This window comes from Haliaeetus leucocephalus, unplaced genomic scaffold (assembly GCF_000737465.1).
Source record: "Haliaeetus leucocephalus isolate CR32 unplaced genomic scaffold, Haliaeetus_leucocephalus-4.0 Scaffold808, whole genome shotgun sequence".
Lineage (NCBI taxonomy): Eukaryota > Metazoa > Chordata > Aves > Accipitriformes > Accipitridae > Haliaeetus > Haliaeetus leucocephalus.
Window position 1 is genome coordinate 1096698 of NW_010973244.1, and position 11653 is coordinate 1108350.

Consider the following 11653-nt stretch of genomic DNA (forward strand, 5'->3'; position numbering starts at 1 on the left):
GCTGGAGCCTCACTCCATTGAAGCAGATGCAATTTAGCTGTTTTCAGTGGAATGACTTGAGAAATAAGCAATGCCTGGAGTATCTTTTCATATTTATATTTGTTTCAGTTTTAGCTTTGAATTTACAAATTGGAAGTGGGTAATAGCAGTTACAACAACCACCAACCTTCAATATGGAGCACTGGAACCAACGTCCCACATAAAATAAAATCCCCAAAGGTGTCAGTTCTTCTGTTGTTTTCTGGATTCATATTATTGTTTCCTGATTCTTGCTTTTTTCTTTTTTTCTTTTTTTTTTTTTCTTCAGTTCTTACACTGAAACCATCCTAGCCTTGACTTCTCCACAACACTCACAGAAACACAAGACTCAGGAATTCCTTTCCATTCAACAAGAGACTCTGCACATGATTCTTTACCTTAGATGCTGCACCAAGTCATCACAAACCTACAGGAATAAGAGAGAGGAGTTTCATGTTTCTTACCATACTTTGTGAAACATCTCTTAAAAGCATGTCATTGGTAATGATAAGATTGTTTCCCATGACTTTTGATTAGCTGAATGGCTAGCTTAAAAAAAAAAAAAACCACACCAAAAACCAAAAAAAAAAAAAAAAAAAACCACACCAAAAACCAAAAAAACACCAACCAACAAAAACTAGACTAGCATTACAATAGTTAAAACATGATATTAATATAATAATTAGAAGAACAAAGTCTCTGTGGAAGAGGATAAAATTAACAGAAATAATTTGTTGATAAATTCTTTCCAGAAAAAAAAAAATTGCACTTTGCCAGTTTTTCTTTTATTGGCAGTTACTGTGCTAAAATTCTCTGGATATGCATTTTCATCCTAATAATATTGCCCAGCACTCACTGTGCTGTGATCAACAGCCTTGTGCTGGTTAAACAGAACAACTTGAAATTCCTGGGCTGACTGCAACTGAAAAAAAGGGACTAAATTAACTCCAAATTATTGTAATGATTTGGATACTTACTGATAAAAATCAGAGTTTATGCTTCCCCACCCCCACCCCGCAACAGCTTGCTGTTACATCTTTGATCTGAAGGATTGTCTGTGACACTGAACAACTGCAGAACATGGTATGTGAACTGCAGAGTGATATTTTGCCAACCTTTTAATGAGAAATTTTGCAAGAAAAACATCCCCTTTAGTTGGAATACACATACTCCTAAAGAAGGCAGAAGGAAGAACAGAATCTCTGGTAACAGCTCCAAGACATCCTTTGGGAATATATATTGCACTACACCTTGGCAGGAAAATATCTTAAGAGCCTGTTATTTACTGTATATTGATAACATCGAAGTATGACAACACAAATATTTATGCAAAGTACTATAAAATTCTTGGAAGGTGGGCATGTCACCTGCGTTTTACCTTAACATTTAGCACTACAGTGCTTAATATCTGTAACAGGGTTGTAAGTTTAGGTGAGACAGTCAGGTGCCTAAAGAGGTAGCTAGTGTCATGCACAGGCTGGCAGGTGTGACAAGACCAAGAGGAAGCCAAAGACTTTCTGACATGGCAGCTGGAGGCCAGGTGGGAGACTACAGGGAAGTGAGAGACAGAGAAAATTAACTTTACCACAGGAGCTTCTCCAAGGTGAGCCAACTTTACATCCACCACCTTTCCATCCTTCTCCAGCTGAACTTCTACATAAAACATGTTCGACGTTATATAGCAGACAGTCCCACTGGGGCTAACATGAGCATTAAGCCTGAGGAGAGGGAAAGAGAAAAAGAGAAAAAAAAAAGAAAAAACCCCACACTTGTATATCTAAAATTTCTGTCACATGAAGAAAGGAAATGAGTATAGTTTACTTGGTCGTGGGAAGAGACACCAGGGATGCTTCAAAAATAACTCTTCCTTGGCTCGGCTATTGAAAACTATCCAACCAGGCAATACATTTGTGCTCTGCTCTTTGCATTACTATGTTGTTTTGCTGAAAACTATTTACCTCGGTCTGTAGCTTTGGGACCTAGGCATGCATGCCCTCTCTTCACCCAACAACCTCCTCCACAAAGGGCTAATCAAAATAGGCAGTTACGCCTGTTCCAAGTAATACACTCCATTAGAACACAGAGCTAAAAAAAGTATTGTTGACAAGCCATCCAGATGGTATTCCTCAGTGGACTTGGGGCCATGCTTGCTCATTTGCATTTATTCATAAACAAACTTACCCTTTTTGTTTGGATAAAGATTCCAATCTGTTCATCACAGAAAACAAAGATTTAGCTGCAAAAAACCAGAAATGTTATTTAATCAGGCTGCAATGATCAAGAAGTAGAACTAGTATTATCCTTCTTTAAAGCGTATGATTTAGGTAATGAGAAAATAGTATCTCTTGCATGACTTCTTGTTATTAATGACAACTATTACCCTATGATTAATGAGTGCTGTGCTGGGTAGAGCTCATTCTCAGACTTAGAGAATTAGCTATAGCCTGAAGGCTTAGCCCAAAGATGAGTCACAAGTCTCTTGTGTTATATCCACCTCTGTGTTTGTACGTTTGACCTCTTTGTGCAGAACATCACCAGTAGAGACGGATGGGTAGTTTCCATAGAATATTAAAAAAATACCCTTTGAGTTATCTGACAGCTTGTTACCATTTAATGTCCTCTGTATCTTCTCCATGCAACAACGCAATGGATCATCTGGAGCATTACTGACAGGCCGTGGCTTATCCTAGCACATTTGTGAAAACAAGAGACAGAGAAAGACTACTTAAATTATTAGCCAAAAAGGAGTATCATTGCATGCGAGACACAGAACACCGATGCCCGGTACAACAAAACACTACTTATTTCTTTTTGTCAAACATAGAGGTGACCTATGATTGTAGCTATCTCTAAAGTGACAGCACTGAATGGGTTCATGAAGACCCTATTGTGCAGTAATTATGTATCAGAGGCCTTTGGACCAGGGAGCGGCTTTCCATTCCCTTTTCTTTTGAGCTGAACACAAGCTGTGTCAGCCAATTTCACTGTGATACTAGAGATCAACTAAGAAAATACTTAGACTTTTATTTTAGGAGGAATCTGCCTGAGTGAAAAGGAGAGATCAGTAAGCGCCACTTGTGTGCTTGGTTAGACTCAGGGTGGAAGTTCCAGCTGAAGATATTAACTTAAGTAGGAAGCAAACTCTCCCAGCTTCTCTTCTAGCTCTTGTCTGAAAAATTCTCATACTTCACACTTCAATTCACACAGAACATTCGCTGCTGAAAAGTTTTCACTCAGGACATTGTTTTCAGAGTAACGCTTTAGTTAAGCATTAATAAAAAGAAGCATGGAAACAAATGTGACTTTTTATACTAAGCTCACAGCAGTTATGCTAATCTGCTTTTTACAAAGATGATTCTTAAATATAATTAGCTACTGGAAGGGTGGGAGACATGGAACGACTTAAGGTATATCACTGCAGGAGAGAGTCTAGATAGCAGGTTTCAGGCCAGTTTCTGAAAAACAGTCTTTTCTCTCATTCCTATGGGCAAGAAATTGTCTTTACATACTATGAATATGTTAATTATAATGAATGGAAAATAACCTAAAGTATTAAGACAATCAGTGCTAATTCCTGAAGAGTTAAAATAATGCAAGAAACAACCTCTAAAGTGTTAAAATAATGCAGGAAACTTTTTTATCCACCGTTGTAAGAAAAATCAGGAGCCAGGCTATAATAGGCACCAGCTTTGGGGGTTTTGGGGATGTGGGCTTTTTTTTTTGTTTTGGGGGGGGTGTGTTGGTTTTTGGTTTTTGGGTTTTTTTAAGTCAAGCAGTTTTTGAACCATCTTGACAAGCTGCTCTTACACCATATATCCTCTCACCTAATCTGTGATTCTTACCATGCAAAAATGGACAAGTTTCAGAGTTTCAGTCCATGGTTTTTGTTGGTATTTTAAATGCAACTGTTCCATTAAAGCATTTGTAGAAGTAGTTCGCGCAGCACCTGAAAAACATGTCAAAATATTCTAAATATAACAGCATGTATTTACATTGGCAACCAGAAAAGTTGGAGGAGGAAAAATATAAAAACTTGGTAAGGTCATAGGTGTTATGCTTCCAAAGAGGAGGCAGAAAAAAAATGTAGTAGACTTTTGCATACAAATATCTAATTTTTATAAGACTTCTGACAGAAAAAGGGCAGGGCGAGATTTTGTATAGGCAAGTATTCTCAATATTAAATACAGAGATGCAGCCTGATCTTCAGCTTATTAAACAACTAGGCTTTCTTTACCTATGCACAATCTCATATCTGTATTGTTAATAAATACCAAGGCTTTGCCATGGGTTTTAGGCACCCAGATTTCTACACCCACCTAGAGGTCATTAGAGCTAACTTTGATTAGAGATAAAAAAATCAGAGATAATTTTTTATGATGCGGGTGGTGAGGCACTTGAGCAGATTGCCCAGAGAGGTGGTACATGCCCCATCCCTGGAAGTGTTCAAGGCCAGCTGGATGGGGCTTTGAGCAACACGATCTAGTGGAAGATATCCCTGCTCATTGCAGGGGGCGGTTGGACTAGATGACCTTTAAAGGTCCCTTCCAACCCAAACTATTCTATGATTTTGCAGAGAGATAATCTCAATGCAGAGTTGTGACTACTTTTTTTTTTTTCTCATTGGGATAGCAAAGAAGGAGAACGGGACCAGAAGGAACATTTTCAGTCCATCATCAGTCTACTTCTAAATATTCTTTCTGGCCTTCCACAGAATCCAGAGGCTCAAAGAAAGTTTTTTGCTGGGATGTGGTACACCCATAACCACTAATTTCATCAGGAATAAGCCTGGAGTAAACTTCTTAATACATCAGCCTGAGACAGGCAGGAAGTCTCCAGACTGATTAATAAGAGGAAATTGCATCCGTGCCACCAATTCTGCTCTGCCTCTTAGGACCAGAAGAAACATGGCAAAGCGATTCTTTGACCTAGAGGGCACAACAGCCACAGAGAATTGTCCTCTGTGACCTAGCAGTACTGCAAGGGGGGGAGCGAGACAGACTAAGAGAGGGACTGCTATACCCTTTGCATACACCAAGCAGGTATGCTGAGTGGGGGCTGGCAACATCTTCCTCCTGCTGGGAGGATGAGAGAGCAGAAACCACATTCTCCTATAAAGCAGGCCACCTCCACCAGCTGGACAAACAGAAAGCAGTGGACCCCAACCAGCTCTTGCAAGCAACCCTACTGAGGAACATGCCCCCACTAATGTTCCCACTCACCCACACCTTGATGCCTACAGGAGGGCTGCAGCCCACCCTGTACCTCCATCTGCATCCACACCACAAGAAACCAGGGCTCCTATTTGTAGCACCTGCACCACAGCACCCACAGGTGCTGTACAAGGCAGAAGGCTTACTCCCTCACAAAACTGGTCCCCAGGGGTTGGTGTTTGAACTTGAGAAGCTTGATAAACACAGCAACATCACCTTTCAACTCTGCTAATTTTCAGGAGTGAAGCACCCTGTCAGCCATGCTCTTCCACACCTAAGTCCTAAGGAGAAGGCATAATGTCCGTCCCCACCTTTTCAGAAGGTGTAGTATTGTCAGGAAAAGGCTGAATTTAACTGAGAAAGGCAGGAGGAGGTATGATAGCAACAATCACTCAGCAAAACAGGGAAGCACTCCACAAGGGAGCTTTTAGTCTAGTTCAGGGGTGGAGGGGGGCAGGGGGAGGAAAGATACTATAGCTATCTATAATGTTTGCACTGTATTTGTGCATCCTTTTGTGGCCACCTCGTATTGTTAGTCTCCTTGTACATAGGAATCAGTGCACGATGGCAGTATGAGCTTCAAGGTTTAATCCTGGACCTCTGTATAGGCACTAGCTTGAAACTCGGTCACCAGGGAATGCCAGGTCTACAGCAAAAAGAGCATGTCTCCTACATAAACCCTGTGTGGCAGCGTTTCAAGATGTCTTACAGTATACTTTCTGTTTTCAGCTGTCACCAGTTGTGCTGCAGTGCCTGAAACAGTCTCATAACATGTAAAGGAGATGATCTTGGACTTGTATGCAGGTACTTGAGCAGAAAGGAAATAGTCCGGTGGCCTCACTAAGATTACAGAAAAAACTATGTGTGAACCTAGGAATCCCGGGAGAAGTACAAAGTATGTGCCAAAAAGTGGTATTTGTCTCCAAACAGACAGGTGTCAAGCATATTACTTAGGGAAAGTCAATGCAGCTGGAAGAGTTAAATATGTTTGCATTTCAGCTTTTACAAAGGAGGTGAAAGGTGATCAAGGAAATTGATGATGTAATTCCACACTTACGGTAGATCACACTTCCCTAAAATTATTAGCTTGGTTTATGCTATTAAATATTAATTTATTTTTAAAACTGACATTAGAAGTGACTACAGGTATTATAATGAGCTTTAGCTGTGAGTTGGTGCATCCACCTAAAAACATGTTTTCAGCATTTCTAGAGAGGCATTTTAGCTTGGGTTTGCTTGAACAATGTATTGAAATGTTTTCTGGTGGGCAAGAACATGTACTATGGCACATGTAAAGTAAGTAGGTTGCCTCAGTCCAGATCATGTGAATGGGTGTGTGCATATATGACATACCACAACTTGCTAGTGTTTAATATTTTTGTGGTGATTTTCATAAATGTTTGCCCTGATCCAGAGCTCATTGGAGTCTCTGTGATCTTGATACTGACTCCAGTGGTTTGATCATGTCCTGAATAAGCAAAAAAGTAAAATATTTGCTGACCCTCTTGAAGACAACACTTCCAAAATAATGCAGGGATACATGCCACTGCTTACCTTGTCTACACAATAGCTGTTCTGCAAATAAACAGAGGACTTGAAGTTTAAGTAGTCACAGTCCAGCATGGCTGATAAGCCTAAAATTCAGTTTAATTTTTAAACACAAAATAACCTTTTCCATTGTGCTCCAGTGTATGTATGTATGTATGCAGATGAATTTGCATCATTTTTCTGCAATATAGTGCCAGGTTTTCATAACAAATATTCCAAGACAAGTAGTAGCCTTCATATCTACATAAAATTGTAACATTGGCGAAGATCATACATGAGAAACAGCAGCTTAGGCTTTGTCAGAAAGCTCCTCGGATCAAGGTGTTGTTCCAGTATTCAGAACTGTCGTATCAAATTAACACACTTAAGAGAAGAGTTAAGAGTGCTGAATAATTAAAAATGTTCTAATTATAGCATCTCAGGCATATTAGATACACAAACGTTTACCTGGGTCAGTTCATGAAAAAAAAAAAAGCAACTAGCCAAGCGTTATCATTAGTATAAAAGATAATAGGAATTACCACATGAATCCTGCATGCCTACCTGCTCTAGATCACTCTCTTTGTCTGTTCAGCAAAAACTGCTGCTGAAAGAAACTTTCATGTGCACAGTTACAAAATAAGTTGTCTCCAGACAAAAAAGTCTTTTCTTACTCTCAAATAATTTGAGGTTATCTTATCTCCTTTTAAAGGGTTAAAACTGGTATGCTTCTTTAGGGACCTTTTGAGAAATTCATTATTATTACCACTTTGTTTATTTTTGTAATGGTTTTCCGCATCTTGCTAAATTTCTGACTCCATAACACGCTTTACAATGCATGCCCTGGGAACATTGTGATTCATATGAAAATAACATTTGTAATTTCATACTTCTTGCATTTCTGATGTTTTTTCCATTTCATTGAATGGCACTTTGTTTTTCTGAGAAAGCGTCAATGTATTTTCCATTCATATTCTTGCATGAATTCAAGTAAACTATTTGTTTCAGTGCAAATACTCTAGACTTAATACAGAACAAGGGAAAACTTTGCATACTGTTGATACATTTTAATGATAGCAGTTTGGAAAAGATTCCAGGAATTCCATATTCAATGCAACATTGGTGTATTTTTTTGTTTCTGGTTTCTTTTTGGGGGCTGGAGGTTGCTTTTTTTCTATTAATCTTACATCCAGTCTTGATCTTTTTTCATCTAAAGAATAAAAATAAAAATAAATCACCAGCAATATCTTTACTGGCTTTTACAATCTTGAAATTGCATCTTTCCAGAAACCCTCAGCTGAACTGTTGATCAGAGAAAACAGCAACTACATAACAGCCCACAGTAAGTCTAAATACAGAATTGAGGCCTGGGGCAGTCAGTGAAAACCAGTGGTTCCAGTTAGAACTGCAGGATGCGTAAGAGGTGTTGCTGTGATTATCTGAGTTGATACCTGGTCAGGAGATCAGAGGTAATACTGTGTTCTTTCACAAAGTGCCATGGGATTTTAGAGTGATCAGCAGTGATAGAGCTATAAAATGGGCATGTAACTGGTACATGAATCAGTGTTTATCAAAAATGGTGAGCATTCAAACAATTCCTTTATGTATCCTAGGTGCTCTTCTAAGGTAGGCTAAACCCAGTGCTGCTTAGCTTTTATGAATCATAGCTTAGTCTGATACAGTCTATAGTTTATGGCTTTACAACCCATAAATACTACAATATGTTTTGTCATCTTTCCTTCACTCTACATCTTCTCCACAGTTATGGAGTGTAAATACTTTGTTCCTGAGAGTAACATCAGAATGTTGGTGTCTGCATTTTATTTCACTACAGCCATATAGACTGAACCAGTTTTACTTCACGACTTACTGAATAGCACTTCTGGCACTGTAATCTGAGGCACTTAACACTGGCAGGCTTTGACTGTTTCCTACTCCTTCACTGAAGGTGATTAAGATCCTTCAAAGCCAAAGGCTGTTTAGACAGACATCAAAAAAATGGTTCGTAGCAAATAGACAGGGATGTAGAAATGCATTGACACTGACAGGGCATATCTTTTCCTCAGAGCATAGTCAAGATACAGCTAACATTTGATTTCTCCTCGACATTAGTATTATAATCTCCAAGTAGTTCTTGTCTAAGTCTTTTCCCAAAGGTACTAGAGACGTGCGACCATGATTTAAATCACCTCATGAATGGGAGGGCTGGCTTCACATGTGCACATTTTCTTTTTACAAGGTTTCATAGGACACTATAACTGGTGTTCATAACTGAACATTTGTTGCTTATCCTACATCTCTCATCTTTCTAAGACTCTTCTGATCATTTTTGTAACTAAAATCAGGTGTTGCACCATCATTCATGTTCTTTACCGACATCAGTCAGCTGAAATCAATGGAACCCATAACTTAAGAGCTGCAACAGCTCTACTTCAAGGTAGAAATAAAGTGAATACAGCTGGAACATAATCTGCAGAATTAGTAATAACCATAATATGTTGAATGTCCACATTGAAAATGTTACTGTTAGAAGGGGGGAAAGAATGGGAGCCAAGAGTTAGTTGAGGAACTGAAAATCATGATGAGCACATGAGCATTGAGGAGGTAACTGAGGTAGAGAAGAGGTGAAATAGAGGAAGAGAATAATTGTGTTTAAAGGAGATTTCCACCTGTATGTCTCAAAGTTAAGCACACAGAAGGGCAGTTTAATTATCTTGTTTTTCCAGATTGGGAAACAGAGAGATGGGGAGAGGAAGCGACTCCTGAAGCTGGCCACAGCCACAGAACTAGAAACCAAACCGGAGTTTACCTGACTTCGCTATAGCACATCCCCACCAGAAGTAAGAAGGAAACCTTCAAAGAAAGAGAAAAAGAAAGAGATGGGGAAAGAGACTGGAGCAACACAAGAGGAAAGGCTGTAAAAAGACATGTAAAAACTATGAAGTAAGTGTGAAACCATATAAAGTGTAAAAAACAGGAGTAATAGAAAAGGAAGGACATTGAAAGCAGAAAAGGTATAAAAAGGAAAAGATGAGAGAAATAATTATATAAACAACTCTAAGATTAGAAAAAATATTTTTACAATTTTTTTGTGTTATTTTCATGACAGAAAAGTGAAGTGTCTTTAGGTCTACTTTGAGCTATTTTAAACATATATTGGTTTGGAGATGATTGTTAGGCTTAAGTGCTCTGACTGAATATATATCAGGATATGGGTTACATAATATGCAGACTAAAAAAAGAAACAGCACACAGTGGCAAATACTGATTTCAGTAAAATAGTATGTGGGAAGGACATATTTTTCAGGAAAGACAATACCATAAAGGAGCTCAATCCCAACAAATGCCAGTTAAAGATGTTACATCAGTGTTGTGTAGACAGGTACTCCCTATAAGCTACATATTTTACATTCTTCTATATTGGTTAAGCAATTTGATACTGCTTTTCATATCTTATAAAACCAAAACTAATTAAACTATGAAAACTTTTTATAAATACATGCAATAAACATTGTATTATACATTTTAGTGCCTGTATATATTTAGACATTTAGTAATTTTTTAACTATGTTCCTGATAATGTTTTTGTCTATTCTAATGTCTCACAAACCAACTGTACTGTAACCCTCAAATCTCAGATTTCCAGATTCCTAGTCACCTACTAGAATGATGTAATCTCTCCTAGCTCTGTTGAATGACAAGATGAATGACTGCAAACTCATCATTACTCTTGGATTCATTGTTATTCAAGTCACTTCACTGCACTTTCTCTATAGGCACAAAGCATTCAGGGATGGATTATCTTTTCAAAATGGTAAGAAAGCTATGAGTGCTAAGCACCATGACTAGCTCAGATGGAGTACTGAGAATAATGTCATTTGGACAGCTAAGAGCTAAGCAAATGCAACTATCATCCCAACAGTTTATTACAGTAATCCCACTATCTTGTTCTTAGGGAGCATGAATCTGTTTGCAAGTGTAGGGGGACACCTGTGACAAGTTTGAAGGCAGTCACAGATGATGGGAAGCTCCTCCATCAGCTGACATTAAGATGTCTTTGCATTGAGCAAGAGTAGTAGGAGCAACAGCCCACACAACCTTTGTGTGTGTTGATTTGTGGTGTTCAATATCTGGACTGGACTGCTTCATTTTGAGAATAGCTGATGTTTATCTATGCACATCACAAAAATACTCCCTGGGTTGTATGTGCTGCAAAAGCATAGAGAAAGAAAGACTATTCCTGCCTTGTAGAGCTTAACCTCTAACTATAAAAGGCAGGTGAAAGTTAGGATGGGAAACAGACAGACAGTGGACTGGCCAGGATCAAAGCAGATTAGTGATACTGTAAGAGTATGTCGTGGTTTAACTCCAGCCAGCAACTAAACACCACGCAGCTGCTTGCTCGCTCCCTCCTGGTGGGATGGGGGAGAGAATCGAAAGGGTAAAAGTGAGAAAACTCGTGGGTTGAGATAAAGACAGTTTAATAGATAAAGCAAAAGCCGCGTGCAGAAGCAAAGCAAAACAAGGAATTCATTCACTACTTCCCATCAGCAGGCAGGTGTTCAGCCATCTCCAGGAAAGCAGGGCTCCGCTCCTTCACACGTAACAGTTACTTTGGAAGACAAACACCATCACTGTAAGTGTCCCCCCCTTCCTTCTTCTTCCCCCCAGCTTTAGATGCTGAGTGTGATGTCATATGGTCTGGAATATCCCTTTGGTCAGTTGGGGTCAGCTGTCCCGGCTCTGTCCCCTCCCAACTCCTTGTGCCCCCCCAGCCTCCTCGCTGGTGGAGTGGGGTGAGGAGCAAAAAAGGCCTTGACGCTGTGTAAGCACTGCTCAGCAGTAATGAAAACATCCCTGTGTTATCAGCACTGTTTTCAGCACAAATCCAAAACATA